Raw genomic sequence first — 16,641 nt, 5'->3', positions numbered from 1 at the left:
CTTTGAATATGTCATACCACTACTTTCTGGCCTCCATTGTTTCAGATGAGAAGTCAGCTATTATCCTATTTGGATCCCTTTGTGTGTGATAAGTCATTTTCTCTTGTTGCTGTCAAGATTTTCTCTTTGTCTTTGTCTTTCAGCAGTTTTACTCTGGTGTATCTGGGCATGGATTTCTATCTACTTGTCCTATTTGGACTTTGCTAAGCTTCATGAACATGTAGATTAATGTATTTCAGTAATTGGGACATTTTTCAGCCATTCTTGTTTCTTTGCATGTCATAATTTTTTGTTGAAAATCAGACATTTTAGGTAATATATATTATAGGAATTTTGGATTGCCCTTCCTCCTCTTGGGGACTTATTTTTGCTAATTTTTTTTGTGACTTGGCTAGACCATTTTAGTGAAGTCTGCTTCCCCTATAGCATGAGGCCATTGCTGTTGCTCCTCTGGGGGGTGGGGGTGGGCAGAGTCTTGAGCGTGTACACAGAAATTGGTTTTTTTTTTCTTCTTTCCTAGTAAGACCAAGCCCATTGCTTTATTCAGATTATTTGTGCATTACAGCAAGTTTGGGGGTGGAGAGAAGGAGCCACAATGAAGCCACAAATGCATGGGGGAAAGATACTAGAAACTGTTGTTTATTGTTTTGGTTAAAGAAAAAAAATTTTTATAATCAACATATCTCACTCGTTAAGTCAAAGTGGACAGAAAAACTTGATTGTTTTTAATCTGGCATTTATGTGTAGCTTTGCATTTCATATGTACAATTTATTGGGTACTGCTACTGTCGGTCGGCAGAATACCTAAAGGTAAAAACAAATATCAGGAGGGAAAAAGTATTAACAAAGGGAAGCTCAACAAGATGGCTTCAGGAGGGGGCAGTGCGCCGGGCCAGGCAGCTCAGCAGAAGCAGACCGTGTGCAGGAAGGCTCTGCCACTCTTCTCCTCCAACTCCTGAAGCAGCTCGCCAATCTCGTTCTCCATGTCCTCCGTGTGCTGAATACACTGGCACAGCTCACAGATGAGGAACGCCCCCAGGGTGGCCTCCTCGTGGTTGTCCTGAATGTCCACATTGATCACGTGCACCGGCTGGCAGGTCTCCTGCTCTCTGGAATTCAGATCTTCTACCACCTGATCGTACGCTCTCTCTTCACAGGTGAGGATCAGATGGAACAGGTCTCTGCAGTTCGAGACTTGATTCTCTTATTTCTGTCCAACATATGTAAGATGCCATTCTGCTATAGAGTTCTTTATCCTTCCTAAGGAGATCATTGTACATCTGATCATATGTAGTTTTGAAATCATAAACATTTGGCTTGTCAGGTGCTAGTCCTGGGAGCTTCACGTGAGTTCCTGTTCCAAAGGACCGGACACTGAATCCATGTTTGCTGAGGATGTTGTGCACCTCCATGCTCCGGTTCTGGTTGCTTGAGCACACCACCACCACCCGCAGTGGCGACGACGGCATAGCAGCGGCCACAAGGACTGCAACATGACCGCTCTGGGACGCCACCCAGCCACGCAGAAATAGAATGTGAGACACATACCCAATTTTGAACTTTCTAGTCACCACATTAATAAAAGCCAAAAAAAACAGGTACTGTATCATACACATTACTCAATGGCTCCAAATATTAGCACAGGGCCCTAGCCTCATCATGGCCACCATATTGGATGGCACAGCTCTAGACTCTACTTCTAGAACTGTCTGCTGGCTGTTGGCAAGCTCCTTCGGGCCCTGAACCTTGGGTTTCCGCAGCTGTGAAACAGGAGTCTGTTCTACTGTGCCCTGTGCCTACCTCAGGGGGAGCCCGGGGCTGGGGTTCCAATGCCTGGAAGCTCCAGGGAAGATGGAGTGAGTTCTTTGGACTCAAGCTGAAATACAAGCCTTACATCGCCTTATGCTTTATTTGTTTATAATGTTTTTATATATAAAAATAAGGGTTCTTTAGTGGGTTTTGAGCACTGTGTAGACTTCTGCATCTAGCCCGAAGGGCAGCATGCTTGGACCATTGGTGTTTTATTCGCCGATGCACTTCACCCCAGTGTATGAAGCCTGCTTCTCTCTCCTCTCAAGGACGGGGGCAACTCCTGCTGGCCAGAGGGCTCCTGGGCCTCTGGGGGTAGGGGTGGGGCAGGAGGAAGAAGAGCCAGCACCCCCCACAGGTAGATGGCTGGTGCATTACGTCTTCAGCTCCAGCCTGCCTGTTTTCTGCACGCTGGGGATGGCCCTGCACTGGGGTCGGCTGGAACTCTGCTGTCACCTGTTCTCAGGAGCTACAAAGATCTCATTCTCGTTCTAAAACTGCCAGACCCCAGCCACCTTGCATTCAGGGCCCCACTTGTGGGGTGTGTCTGGAGGGGCAGCTCCAAGCCTTACTGGCTCCCAGCAGGCAGAGACCTCTCCAGTGTGCAGCTGTGCACTCCCTGGGGGAGGAGCCACCCGCAGAGTCTGCTTTGGTGGACGGTGGTATGCTCTGGGTAACCCGAGTGTCTGCTGGTCGATTCAGGCACCTGGGGGACTGCAATCCAGGCTGGTGCCATGGGAAGAACTGCATTCTGTGTGTTCTCTTCAGGGTTAGAATCACAAATGGGGTGTGGTGAGAAGGCAGGATGCAAGTGTAGTAAGTGGTATAACTTTTCCTTAAAGTGAATAATGGGTAATTTGTCAATAAAGCATTCTTTTGTGGAAGAGCCCCCCCCCCAAAAAAAAACAGGGGAACAGTCCCATTTTTTTATGAATTTATTTAACTATTTTGGAAACAACCCCCCAAATAATGCCTGACTGAACCCAAAAGGTACATAAAAATGACCAAAAATACTTTAAAATAATAGATCTGAAGATCATTTGTAGTTTTTTCATCATAATATGAATGCTTTCAGCAGGATAATAAATTACAAACCATATCAAATCATGTTAAGGCAGATGATCAATCTGGTTGCATTTGTAACTACTCCTGGGAAAGTAATCGTGTTGGAGCTGTTCCTCCCAGCTATTTGGTCAGTTGGTCCAGGAAAGGGCAGTCCTGGAGTCAGCAGGTGAGGAGCTGGGCTTGCCTGTCTTGTCATTGCTTGTTCTGCTGGCCCTCTGTGACAGAAGCAGACAGAGATCCCTGGCCCTTGTTGACATCACTGATGCACACCCACTGTCTGTCAACGGACTCCTTCCACAGGGTCACCTTATTGTCTCCGCCCGAGACAGCCAGAATGTTGGCTGTGATGTACCAGCTCACATGCCACCCAACATCATTGAACTTGTGCAAAATTTGGGTGACCATGTATTGTCTGAGGTGTCATCACAAGTCCAGATGAACACACGACCGTCCTGGGAGCAACTGGCGATGGTGCTGGTGGGCAGGCCAATGGAGGGGGCCCAGGCCACATCTCGAACCCAGTCACTGTGCGCTTCTAGCTTCTGTTCCTCCTTCCACTGGTCATCCGCCTCTTCCTTCCACAGTTTGATGAGGTTGTCACAGTCGCCCAAAGCAAACTCCTTGATGTAGTTGGGCTTCTGTCCCGATGGCTGGTCTATGAGGCTTCCAGGTACAATAGCAGGGGCCCAACTGATGGCATTGCAGACAATAGTATGAGCATTGTTGATATTCTTTACTTCCCACTGGCCCTCTCCGGTGTATGTCAGCAGGGAGATGGCCCCATCTGAGCTCTGACAGGCCAGTATTAGGCTGTAGTCATGGGGGGCCCAGCACACAGAGTTTACTGAGGAGTTGTGTCCTGTGTGCTCTGTGTCTTCTCCCAGGTGCCATTCTCCTCCTTCCAGATAATGACTTTCCAGTCATAGGAGCAGGATGCCAGGATGTTGCCATACATGGGGTGGGCCCAGGCCACTTGCCACACAGGACCCTCGTGACCTCTGAGGTTGGCAATAAGGATCTGTCCTCCATTTCGCACATTGAAGATTTTGACGGGCCTGTCTGAGGAGCAGGTTGCCAGGTGGATGCCATGGTAGTCCATCTGGGCATCATGAATCATATCCTCATGGGAGGTGTCTACAGTGTTAATTACTGCATTTCAGTTAAACAAAGTGTGACAAATACAGTAAGAGGTTCATTCAATATCTATTCCAACCACTTATCCCTTGCCTTTCAGAACTAGAGACTAAAAAGTAAAGTATATAGTTTCCAACCTCCCTTACAGCTAGGAGTAGCAACTGAATGAAGTTCTGGCCAATAAGATATAGACAGGAGTCCTAAGGGAGAGCCTCCCTTCTGGAATAAAAAGGAAGCTTTTGGAGACCTTTACTTCCCATTCTCTTACTTCATTTATGGAATTCAGACACAATACCTGGAGGTGCCACAGTCATCTCGAGACCATGAGGAGGACTGTGCTAAGGAAGGTGGAACAGAAAGACAAACCTGGTTCTTTAGGACATATTCAAGCAGCTGCACAAACCTTGAGCTGCCTTCCTGTTTTATGAGAGGGGGGAAATCTCAGGTGGTAGCTTATGGGGCTCTCTTTCAATTGTCTCTTTCTCTGAGTTCTGTTAGGCGATTTTCTTTATTTGGTGTTACTCTCCACCCCTTAGGTGCAACTGATCACTAATTGCTTGCTTTATAGTTTTCGACAATCCCCTGGGCCATGTATTTCTTGGTAGTCTGATCCAATTCAATGTGACTATATTTTGAAGTCAATCTTTGAGCTTTGTTTTGTCCCCAGGGTGTCTTCTTAGCTGTTTCTTTCCCTAGTTCTCTCTAGGCCTATGAACTAGATGGCCTGTGGTTTAGCTTGTTGCTCCTAACTGAGAGGAATTGTTGTCCTATTAATTTAAGCCACTTTAAGCTTACATTTCTCCATGTTTTTTTTTTTTTTTTTCAAATAATGTCAGTTCCTTTGTGAAGAGTTTTGGAGCCCTGTTTTCTTATGGGATGCTTCTCCTCCTAGACAATATCTCTGATCCACTACTCTGGGCCCTGAATGGGGCAGTAGACTCTGGTCTGCATGACTTGACTCTCTTATTCTGGAAACTCTGCCCTAATCTGGGGCAAGGGTGGTAAGGGCCCCAGTATTCTTGGCTGGCTATACCTAGGACAGAGCGTCTATGCCATGGGTGGGAATTGGTGCAGGAAGGGATCTCCTGATCTCTTGGCCACACTCCCCAGGCCAATTTATAATTGGAGGGCATTAGAAATGCTGGTGGCCTGCCCTTCTGGGTGAGGTATATTAAGACTTGGTGCCCCCCTTCCCCTTAGCTCCCAACCATCTTCTTGGCCATTCTTACAGAGTAGAGCTTCTATCAAGCTGAGAGTGGAGAAGGAAAGAAGGAATGGGCCATACCTCAAATGTCACAGATTCTTGCTGTTCTTACCAAGTTTTAGTATGTTTCCTTGAATAAACTTTTCTTCATTTTTTTATGCCCTTGGGACAATTTCCAGAGACTTTAAATAATTGTTTTTTTAATAGTTATTACCACATTTCTTTTTTCTGGTGAGTGAGTCCATGGAGTTCCTCATGCTGACATCCCACCATAAATTTTTAATGAACTGCCACATTGTTTTTGAGTGTTTATACCATGTTATATCCCTACTAGTCTCAGTTTCTATACAGTCTCAGTCAGTTTCTGGTCGGTCTTCAATTTTATCCACTCTCATAAGTATGTAATGGTATGTCCTTATGCTTTTAACTTCATGTTCTGATGGGTAATTGTGTTGGGCATATTTGCATGTGTCTATTTGCCATCCGTATATGCTCATTGGTAAAGTGCCTGTTCAAAGATTTTTCCCATTTTTCTTTTAGATTTTATTAATTTATTCATGAGAGAGAGAGAGAGAGAGAGAGAGAGAGAGAGAGAGAGGCAAGGACACAGGCAGAGGGAGAATCAGACTCCATGCAAGGAGCCTGACATGGGACTCAATCCCAGGATTCCAGGGTCATGGGCTGGGCTGAAGGCAGGCGCCAAACCACTGAGCCACCCAGGGATCCCTGCTTTTTCCCATTTTTAAGTTGGATTCTTTTTGTATTGAGTTTTGAGAATTCCTTATCTATTATGGCTACAAGTTCTTTATTGGATATATGCTTTGTGAAGTTTGTCTACACAGTCTGTAGCTTGTCTCAAGAGTATCTATTGTAGGGATGACTGGGTGGCTCAGCGGTTTGAGTGTCTGCCTTTTTGGCTCAGGTCGTGAACCTGGGATCAATGAATCGAGTCCTGCATCGGGTTCCCTGCATGGAACCTGCTTCTCCCTCTGCCTGTGTCTCTGCCTTTCTCTGTGTGTCTCTCATGAATGAATAAAAAAAATATTCATTAAAAAAAAGTATCTATTGCAAAGTGGATGTCTTTTGATGAACTCCAAGTTATCAACTTGTTGTTTTATAGATGATGCTTTGGTGCTGTAGCTAATAAATCTTTGCCTATCCCAAGATCATAAGGTTTCTCCTAAAAGTGTTATAATTTGGAGCTCTACATTTAACTATAGATCCATTTTAAATTCAATTTGAAGATATGAATTTTGGATGGAACTTCAATTTTTATCCCCTACTGATATCCAATTTTTTCAGCATAATTTGTGGAAAAGATTATCCTTCTTTCCCTGACTTGCCTTTGACTGTTGTTAACAGTCCACTCACTATATTTATATATTTGTGAGAATTGATTTCTGGACATCTTTACCATTTTTGTGCCAATATCACACTGTTTTGATTACTATAGTTTTATGCTAAGTCATGTGATCAGCTAGTATTAGTCCTTCAACTTCATTTTTATTTTTTAGAAAAGAATTTTGGTTTGGGGTCTTTTTTATATCTTCCATATCTCTAACTTTTTAAACATAAAAAATACAATAACTGTTTTAATATTCTTCTCTGCTAATGTTAATATAGTTTTCACTTCTGGATCAGTTTTTTTTTTAATCTTTGAAAAGAAAATATATTTATTTTGAATTAATTTGAAAAAGTGAAAAATACTCCTAGAAATGTAATATGAGTCTATTATGTCCATATGTGAATTGAATGCAATCATAAATACAAAGAAAGTCTCACTTTGTACTTGAATCCAATTTCATCTTAAGTCTCCTAAACTTCAGAAAGTTACTATTCATATATCATCTGGGTCAGTTTTGGTTAATTAGCTTTTTTCCTCATTGTGGGTTGTATATTCCTACTGCTTTTAATGCCTGGTAATTTCTTTTTTTTTTCTCTTTCTCTTTCTTTCTTTCTTTCTTTCTTTCTTTCTTTCTTTCTTTCTTCTTTCTTTCTTTCTTTCTTTCTTTCTTTCTTCTTTCTTTTTTTTTTATCCTAGGCATTGTGAGTTTTACCTTGTTCGGTACTGAATAATTTTGTATTCCTACAAATATTATTGCGCTTCATTCTGGAACACAGTAAAATTACTTGGAAACAGTTTTATGATTTGAAGTCTTGCTTTAAGATTTATTACGTGGGGCCACAACAACATTCAGTCTAGGGCAAATGACTCCCTACTGACAAGACAAGACTTTTCTTGTATTCTCCACTGTGCCCTGTGAATCATGAGGTTTCCAATCTAGCTGATGGGAACAGGCACTCTTCCTGGTCTTGTGAGAGCTTCTAATCCTTTCAGGTGGCTCTTTCTCCATCCTTGGATAGCTTCTTCACGTTGCATATGCTGGCCCATATTCTGCTACATCCTTGAATGCAGCCCTCTGACATTCTTTCTCCATGCAGGTCTCTACTCTCTAGTACCCTGTCTGATGACTCTTGCCATTTGGTCTCCCTGGTCTCAGCTTTGTCACTCAACTCATGTTCTGATTGGTGTACTCTGATGCGACCACTGTACTCTATCTTTTCCCTCTCCCTGCATCATGAGCTGGAAACTGTCAGAGGAAGTAAACTGGAGTAATCATAGGTCACCTCCTTTGTTTCCTGGCTCTTAGAGATCAATCACTTTCTTCATTGTCTGATGTTCAATGTCTTATGTCTTGGGGGAAAAAAAACATTGTTTCATACATGCTATTTGTTTTTTGGTTGTCTCATGTGGGAGGGTAAATTTGGACTCTGTTACTCTCTGTTGGTCAGAAGTAGAAGTCTTTTCATTATTTAATATGATAAGTTAATTTTCATAAAAAATATTACTTTGGGAGACATGGAGGGTGGACTGAAAAGCTGGAGTTTGAAGGGGCTGGATCAGACTGAGATGAGCATGGAGTCAAGCAAGAAGAGAGAGACCAAAAGGTCTCCAGCCGGGCACATTGGGATTTGACTCATGATTCATGGTCCAGGAAGGTCTCTGCTTTTGTAGCCATTGCCCCAGACTTGTGGCTCAGGGTTGTTGGAGACTTGGCAAGAAGGGTTCTGCATGGGGGTTATGACCATCTCATCCTGGGGATGAAGGACCTATTTCTGGCCCCTTTGGTATCTGAACAAAGCTTTGTCCTGAGTGTATCTTCTCCCAGGGTATCTTTATCTCCTCACATATGGTAGGCAGGAACATCTTAAGGCCTGGCATATGGTGTGGCCACAGCCAGGTGTTACTAGCACACTTCAGCTCTCACCTAAGACTGCTACTGCTATCTTGGAGACTGACAGTGATTCCTCATGTAAAACCACAGTTGTTCCTGACCTATTTGTTAAAAAGCCTTTTTCTTTCTCCATTCAATTCCTTTGGCACTCTTGTCAAAAATCAGTTAACCCTGTAAGGTTTGGTTTATTCCTGAACCATTTCTATTCCATTGATCAGTTTGTCCATCCTTCTGCCAATACCATAATGAGTCTTGAAATTAAATAGTGTTAAGTCCATCAATCTTTCTTTACTTTCCAAGATGGCTTTGGATATTCTAGGTACTTCACATTTCTACATAAATCTTAGAATAAACTTGACAATTTCTAAGAAAGGGGCTGCGAGATTTTGATTGAGATTGTATTAAATCTCTAGATCAGTTTGGGAATCAACATCTTAGCGATGTTGTCTTTCAACCCAAGAATATGATATGTATCCAAATTTATTTAGATCTTCCTTGGTTTCTCTTAGCAATGTTTTGTAGTTTCCAGTATACCAGCCCAGCACAACTTTGGCTAAGTTTTCCCCTAGTCTTTGTACATTTTTTAAAAAAGATTTTATTTATTTATTCATGAGAGACAGAGAGAGAGAGAGAGAGAGAGAGAGAGAGAGAGAGAGAGGCAGAGATACAGGCAGAAGGAGAAGCAGGCTCCATGCAGGGAGCCCAACATGGGACTCGATCCCGGGTCTCCAGGATCAGGTCCCCTGGGTTGAACGTGGCGCTAAACTGCTGAGCCACCCGGGCTGCCCATCTTTGTACATTTTTGATGCTACATAGATAGTACTGACTTTTTTTTAAGAATCATATTCTAATTGTTCATTGCTTTTATATGGAAATATAATTGATTTTTGTCTGATGACCTTGTATCAAGAAATCTTGCCTAATTCATTTATTATTTCCAGTAGATTTTTTTTTTTGGTAAATTCTTTAGCCTTTTCTATGTACACAATGTGTTAACTGAAGAATGAAAATACTTTTGTTTCTTATAGATACCCTTTATCAGGCTGAGGAAGTTTCCTTCTGTTCCAAAAGCTCTTTGCTAAGGGTTTTTTTTGTCCCCCAAAATCATGGGATTCGGATAGGTGTTGAATTTGTCAAAATTTTTTTCATTTATTTATGTAATAATATATTTTTTCCTTCATTGTTAATGTGGCAAAATGTAGTGTTTTTAAAATATTAAAGCATTTTGCATTTCTAGTATTAACATATATGCACTTGCATGCATATGCACACACACAATTTTTCTGCAATTGATTTGCTAATATTTGTTAATGATTTTGTGCCTATATTCTTAAGGAATATTGGTCTATAAGTTTCTTTTCCTATAACGTCCATCACTAGTTTTGTTATTAAGGTTATGATTACCTCATGGAATGGTTAGAAAGTTTTTCTTCCTGCTGTATTTTTTGGAGGAATTAGTCTAAGATTGGTATTATTTCTTCCTTAAATATTTGATATAATTCACTAATGAAGCCACCTGAGCCTAGACCTTTCTTTGTGGGGAAATTTCAAAGTTTTAGTAAGTGTAGTGCTATTCATGTATAATGTATGTGAGTGAGTGTGTGTGCATGCACATGCATGTGAATTATGGAATTTATGCCTTTGAAGGAATCTGCCCATTTTATCTAAGTTGTCAAATCTATTGGTATAAAGTTGTCCATAACTTTCCTTTATTGTTGTTTTACTGTCTTCAGGACCTGTAATTACATCTCCTCTTTCACTCTTAATAACAGCAACTTGTATTTTCTCTTTTCTTTAATTGAGCTAGCTAGGGTTTTTTCAGTTTTATTGATCCTTCAAATAACCAATTTTGTATTTTCTTGATCTTTCTCTATGGTTTGTTCATATTTTACTTTATTGATTAATTTATTATTTCCAGTAGATTTTTTCTGTTGTCTTTATTTCCTTCTTTCTATTTTGACTTAATTTGTCCTTTTTAAAATTCTTAAGATGGAATTTAGATAATTCATTGTAGGCATTTAAAGCTGTAAATTTTTCTCTCTCTTTTTAAAAAGATTTTATTTATTTATTCATGAGAGACACAGAGAGAGAGGCAGAGACACAGGCAGAAGGAGAAGCAGGCTCCCTGCAGGGAACCCGATGTGGGACTGGGTCCTGGGACTCCAGGATCACGCCCTGAGCCGAAGGCAGATGCTCAACTGCTGAACCACTCAGGGGTCCCTGTAAATTTTCCTTTAAGCTTGACTTTTGCTTCCTTCCACATATTATGATAGGTTTTGTTTTAACTTTCACTTCAAAATATTTTCTGATTTCCTTTGTGATTTCTTCTTTGACCTATGAATTATTTAGATGTGTGTTCCTTTTAAAGATTTGAGGATTTTCTTATTAGCTTCTTATGGATTTCTTCATCTCTACTAGTGTCTAGAGAACATACTGTATTATTGCAAAATGCTTTTTCATTGAGTATGACTCATTTTGCTGAATTTCCATGTGCATTTAAAAAATGTGTATTCCTCAGTATTGTGTTTTGTGGATTTCATTTAGGTTAGTGTGATTTGTGATGTTCAGATCATCCATATTCTTTATTGGATTGTCTATTTTTCATCAGTTACTTGGAAAGGAGGTTAAATCTCTGTGAATGTGCCTATTTCTTTAGTTCTCTCAGTTTTTGCTTCTCTGCATTTTGAACATCTGTTATTAGGTGCATTAATGTTTAGAATGTATCTTCCTAAAGGGTCCACTTTTATCATTATGAATCCATTCTCTTTCTCTAGTGGTAATTCAACGTCCTTTCTATTTCCTACACATTTGTCCTTTTTTTTTTTCACACATTTGTCCTTGTTGGCACTCCTCACTGCTCATGTAAGTAAGCTTACACCTGCTATTATTCCGTTTCAGTCAGAAGAACTTCCTTTAACATTTGCAGTAGTTTAAACCTACCTGTACATGAATTATCTCAGGTTTGTTTGCATGAAATGTCCTTATTTCCCTTTATTTTTAAGGGGTGATTTTGTGCTGGCCATAGAATTCTAGATTAAAATTTTTGGTTGCATTTCAAAGATGTTATTTGTCTTTAGAGAGGGCTGACCACTTTCCCTACAGGCAGTTAGCTTACTGGCCAATGAACGTGATCCTGTTGGGGTTTGCTGGTAGGTGTTTTGGGTGGGTGTAGAGTAACCCCTCGCTGCAAAGCAGAGCACCAGTGTCCTTAGCATTGTGCAACCTCCCAGGTCCCCATCCAGCTCTCAGCTTGCCCTGGCTGCTCTCTGCTTACCTAGCGGAGCACAGCCCTGTGCACCTACAGCCAGTATTCTGCTAAGACTCAGAGGTACTCTCGGCAGAATTCTGGTGATGGAATTCTGGTGCGTCTCTACATCGCTTCCTCCTTCCAGCCCTTGCCCTGCAGCTCTAGCTACCTCCGCAGTCCTGAGCACCAGCAGGTTCCCTCCTCCCAGTGAGCTGTCTGTTTAGGTTCTCCAACCCTGTACCACAGTCGGGTGAGTGCATCAGGCGTGAAGCCAGAATGTGGAGTTACAGCCCTGCTTTGTCTGATGCCTCTTGCCTGAGCAGTTGCCTCACGTACATGTTGTCTAGTTTCATAGTTGCTTGTGGGGACAGGGTAAATCTTTTTTTTTTATATAAATTAATTTTTATTGGTGTTCAATTTACCAACATACAGAATAATACCCAGTGCTCATCCCGTCAAGTGTCCCCTCAGTGCCCGTCACCCATTCACCCCCACCCCCCGCCCTCCTCCCCTTCCACCACCCCTAGTTCGTTTCCCAGAGTTAGGAGTCTTTATGCTCTGTCTCCCTTTCTGATATTTCCCACACATTTCTTCTCCCTTCCCTTATATTCCCTTTCACTATTATTCATATTCCCCAAATGAATGAGAACATACACTGTTTGTCCTTCTCTGATTGACTTACTTCACTCAGCATAATACCCTCCAGTTCCATCCACGTTGAAACAAATGGTGGGTATTTGTCGTTTCTAATGTTCCATTGTATACATAAACCACATCTTCTTTATCCATTCATCGTTCGATGGACACCGAGGCTCCTTCCACAGTTTGGCTACTGTGGACATTGCTGCTAGAAACATCGGGGTGCAGGTGTCCTGGCGTTTCATTGCATCTGAATCTTTGGGGTAAATCCCTAACAGTGCAATTGCTGGGTCATAGGGCAGGTCTATTTTTAACTCTTTGAGGAACCTCCACATAGTTTTCCAGAGTGGCTGCACCATTTCACATTCCCACCAACAGTGTAAGAGTGTTCCCTTTTCTCCGCATCCTCTCCAATATTTGTGGTTTCCTGCCTTGTTAATTTTCCCCATTCTCACTGGTGTGAGGTGGTATCTCATTGTGGTTTTGATTTGTATTTCCCTGATGGCAAGTGATGCAGAGCATTTTCTCATGTGCTTGTTGGACAGTCTATGTCTTCCTCTGTGAGATTTCTCTTCAGGGACAGGGTAAATCTTACACGAAAGCACTTCATCATGATTGGGGCTGGAAGTTAAGACTTCCTCTTTATGGTTCCATCTTTTCTATTTGAACTATCTTTTTAAACCTGTACATGTATTATTTTTATATCAATTTTTTAAATGATGGCATAAAAAATCCTAGTGCAGACAGTGCTAGCTTGCCTGCTGGTTTACAGGCTGCTTCCCTAACAGTAGTTACATGGGTTGCCCTGAACCCCCACTTTGCACTGGGGTGTTTGGGAATTTGGAATGAGCTAGCCTCACTATGGATACTGGTGCAGTCACTTAGTGGTTCTCTGGCCTCGAGTAAGCTGTGTGGTCTCTCTAATCTCCACTTTCTTCTGGGAAAAATAGAGCAGATAATCCCTCTGTCCTATGGTAGTTTTGAGAAACAGGAAGAAGTCCTTTCTCTGAAGTCCCTACCACGGTCCAGGCTATAGTATCAGTGTCCCATGAGCCTTGTTTCTTTCTTTCCTATCTTCTTCCTCACCCAGTGTTTGAGCAACGTACAGCCTGAAAGGTGTCCAGGCAATCAAGAAGGCAGTGGAGTCAAACCCTGCAGGGATATCCCTGGGTGGGTGGATGGGTGGGTGGATGCATAAAGAGGAGAATTAGTATTTATCCTATTTGCCTCTCTAGGGTCTTAGCTCTTTGAAGGCCATACCCCCTTCATCTTATGCATTTAGAGCCTTTGTACAGAAATGAGTTGTTCTCTATGTCTTTACCACCTGGAAGCCGAGGACACAGGTTTTGTTCCATACCCCACAGGGTCTGCATCAATCCTTCAATGACTCCCTAGAATAAAATCCCAGCTCCTCACTCTGCCCAAAGGCCTTATGGCCTCACCAGGCCCACTGGAGCCCTCATGCCTGTACCCAGACACATGGACCTCCTTGCCATCCTATAGACAGGCTCAGCTCAGGTCTGCTTTAGGATAGCTGAACAGACAGGCTTGGTAAACCCAGTCACCTGTAGGCAAAACAAGACAGGGTTACAGGGCAGAGGGGTAGGGCAGGAGGGGCTTCCAGGGACCTCAGCCCCAGGTCAGGGCCCTCCTCCTCTCCAGGGTGGGGGGCCTTTGCTGGGTCAGGTTGTCCTGGGTAGAGGAAACAGCAGGTGCAAAGACCCTAAGGCAGGGACAAGAGGTAGCTGGAGCATGGGAGTGAGGGGAAGGATGGCAGGTGTGTGGTTTGTGATGCCCACGGTTTAAAAACATGAAATAAGTCACCAAACTTGGAAAATTGGGATATGAAATTTTTATTTATTTATTTTTAAGATTTTATTTATTCATGAGAGACACAGAGAGAGAGGCAGAGACATAGGCAGAGGGAGAAGCAGGCTCCCTGCAGGGAGCCCAATGTGGGACTCAATCCCAGGACCCCGGGGTCATGACCTCAGCCGAAGGCAGAGGCTCAACTACTAAGCCACCCAGGCATCCTGGGATATGAAGTTTTTAAAAGCTAAACTCTTAGCTTTTAAAATTTGAAATGGCTGGTGCCATCAGGCCCACTGGCTGGAGCTGAGACTGCTGTCCCCACCCCCACCCCCACCTCACACACTGGGCTGGGTAGTAAGGGATGGGCCCCGCCCCTCATGGCACCTGTGCCCTCACTGCTCCTGCCCTGCTGGCTACAGTCTGTCCTCTGCTTCCACCTTCCCACTGTTGCCTCTCCTCCTCCTCAGCTCAGCTCTGGCCTGTGTGTCTGCAGGCTCCTCATCCCTGGACAGCTGGGCCTGCAGGGATGGGAGGGGAGGGGGCTGCATCCTATCCTGCAGCTTGCCCCCTCTCCACCCTGGGAAAAGACAGGCTTTCCTCCTGTGGGAGGGGAACACACCCCTGGGCCCCCTTACGGCTGCCCTACCTTCCCCGTGGCTTCTGAAATCCTCTCCATCTCTCGCCTCATCTGGCACCCTCAGCAACTTTGGTGCCCCCGTCTTAGGCAGGAGGGGCCAAGTGACCTGCCAGGGGGAGCGGCTTGGCAGGCTTCCAGGAGGCGCCCATCCCTCTCAGACATGCGGGGACCTTGAAGGTTTGCATGGGGAGGGACAAGGTCCAGCTAAGGTGGAGAATGGAGTGTGGGGACAGGCAGGTTCCCCAGTCCCATGGGGGCCCATGGAGGCAGAGGTGGGGGAGAGGAGGGGCATCTGGGCCAAGTCCCCACTTTGTGCCTATGACCCCTTCATCCTATTGGCACTCGAGGGGACACGGGTGAGACAGTTCTGTGCCCCCTGCCCCGTCCCCCAACACAGGCCTCAGCTGCACGCCAGACCCCGGGAGCACTGTCCTGTGACACGGGCGCTCACCTGTGTCCCAGGCCCCAAGCGACCTCAAACATCCTGCTTCCCCAGCAGACCGTGAGCAGGTCATTAAGACAGAGCAGGACTTTATAAACATGGCTTAACGTTAAGTATGCAAGAAAATCTCTGTAATTTCCCGCCAGGCAATGGGGATGTTGTCTGATTCCTACAGGCCATAATTTTTGGGGAGAGAAACGTTTTTTTCCCCACAAATGATGGGAAGTCAGTGGTTACGGTTAGGGCTGGCTGTTGACGTTGGGAAGCTGTTCTGATGCCCAGAATCCCACCTACCTCAGCTAAATGGTATCTTTATGAAATTAGCAGAACGCGGCTGCACCGACGGGAGGCAAAAAAAAAAAAAAAAAAAAAAAAAAAAAAAAAAAGAAAAAGAAAAAAAAAGCTTTCAAATTTTAAGTATAATTGGAAAACTGACCTTTGGAAAATATTTTCCCACCTAGCCCCACGCCAGGAAGAATGGGCGCTTTATGTGGAGGGTGAGTGGCGTCCTTGAAGAATGAGCTGGTCTCTCTGGAGGTAGAAGCAGGGTGGCGTGAGGGGTTGTGGGATCTCTCTCAGGGTGTCTTCAGGTTACAGGGGTGGTGGTCACTGACCAGAGGAGCAGAGGACACTGCAGGTACCCTGGGCTGGGTGTACCCAGGAGCAGCTGAAGATGGCCTGGCCAGGAGGATTCGCAGGTCTGGCGGGGAAGTGGGGAGATGGGAGCCTGGGGTGTGCCCCTCACTACTGTCCTGTGTCCCCCCCGCCCCCGCCCCCCCCCTCAGATGGCAGAGAGGCAGTGTCAGGGCTGGTGCAGGTGGACCGGGTCCTGGACTAGGTTCTGGACCCCATGAGCTGGGGTGCCGTTGACCCTGCAGTCAGAGAAGACAGGAGGGGCCAGGTGAGCTTCCCCTGCGGGCCGTGCTCTCAGAAGGGTCACAGGGATATGAAGAAGCCCCGAAACCATCCAGCAACTTGGCAAGTGTCTACTGAAGCATTGAATACCCTCATGTCCCCTCTGGGCCTCGGTCCCTTATCAGTAAAGTGGGGTGATCACAGGGGAGGAGCAGACAACTGGCCAACCGGGGGAGCCCCGAAGTCCTCGTTTGTTGAGGACACGCAGCCTGTGTCCCTGTAGGCCTGGAGCCCGGACGCCCGGCTCATGGTTTGATGGAGCTCAGAGCACCGGGCCCCGGGGAATCCTGTCTCCCTGCAGCCCGTTGCCCTGATCTTGGCCCAACCGGGGACCATCTGCCCACCCACCGACGGTCAGCCCCGGCCAGCGAAGTGTAAGAGCGGGAGCCCTGGGCTCCTGGGACCTCTGCAGGGAGGAGCCTGGGCGCTGCTTCCAGTCCTGCGGGGAGAGGTCCCGTGTTCCGAGTGACCCAGGGAGTTTTGGACCCCTGCGCCGGGGGC

At 44.7% G+C, this 16,641-nt stretch overlaps 2 pseudogenes; both read right to left on the bottom strand.

Moving 5' to 3' along the window:
• Positions 1-901: 901 nt before the first annotated feature.
• On the bottom strand, positions 902-1,469 carry LOC129500031 (RNA polymerase II subunit A C-terminal domain phosphatase SSU72-like; annotated as a pseudogene).
• A 1,556-nt stretch (positions 1,470-3,025) lies between these two features.
• LOC129500617 (protein SEC13 homolog) lies at positions 3,026-4,021 on the bottom strand (annotated as a pseudogene).
• Positions 4,022-16,641: the final 12,620 nt, after the last annotated feature.

This window comes from Nyctereutes procyonoides, unplaced genomic scaffold (assembly GCF_905146905.1).
Source record: "Nyctereutes procyonoides isolate TBG_1078 unplaced genomic scaffold, NYPRO_anot_genome, whole genome shotgun sequence".
NCBI classification, from domain to species: Eukaryota; Metazoa; Chordata; class Mammalia; order Carnivora; family Canidae; genus Nyctereutes; species Nyctereutes procyonoides.
This window is presented reverse-complemented; position numbering and strand designations above follow the sequence as displayed.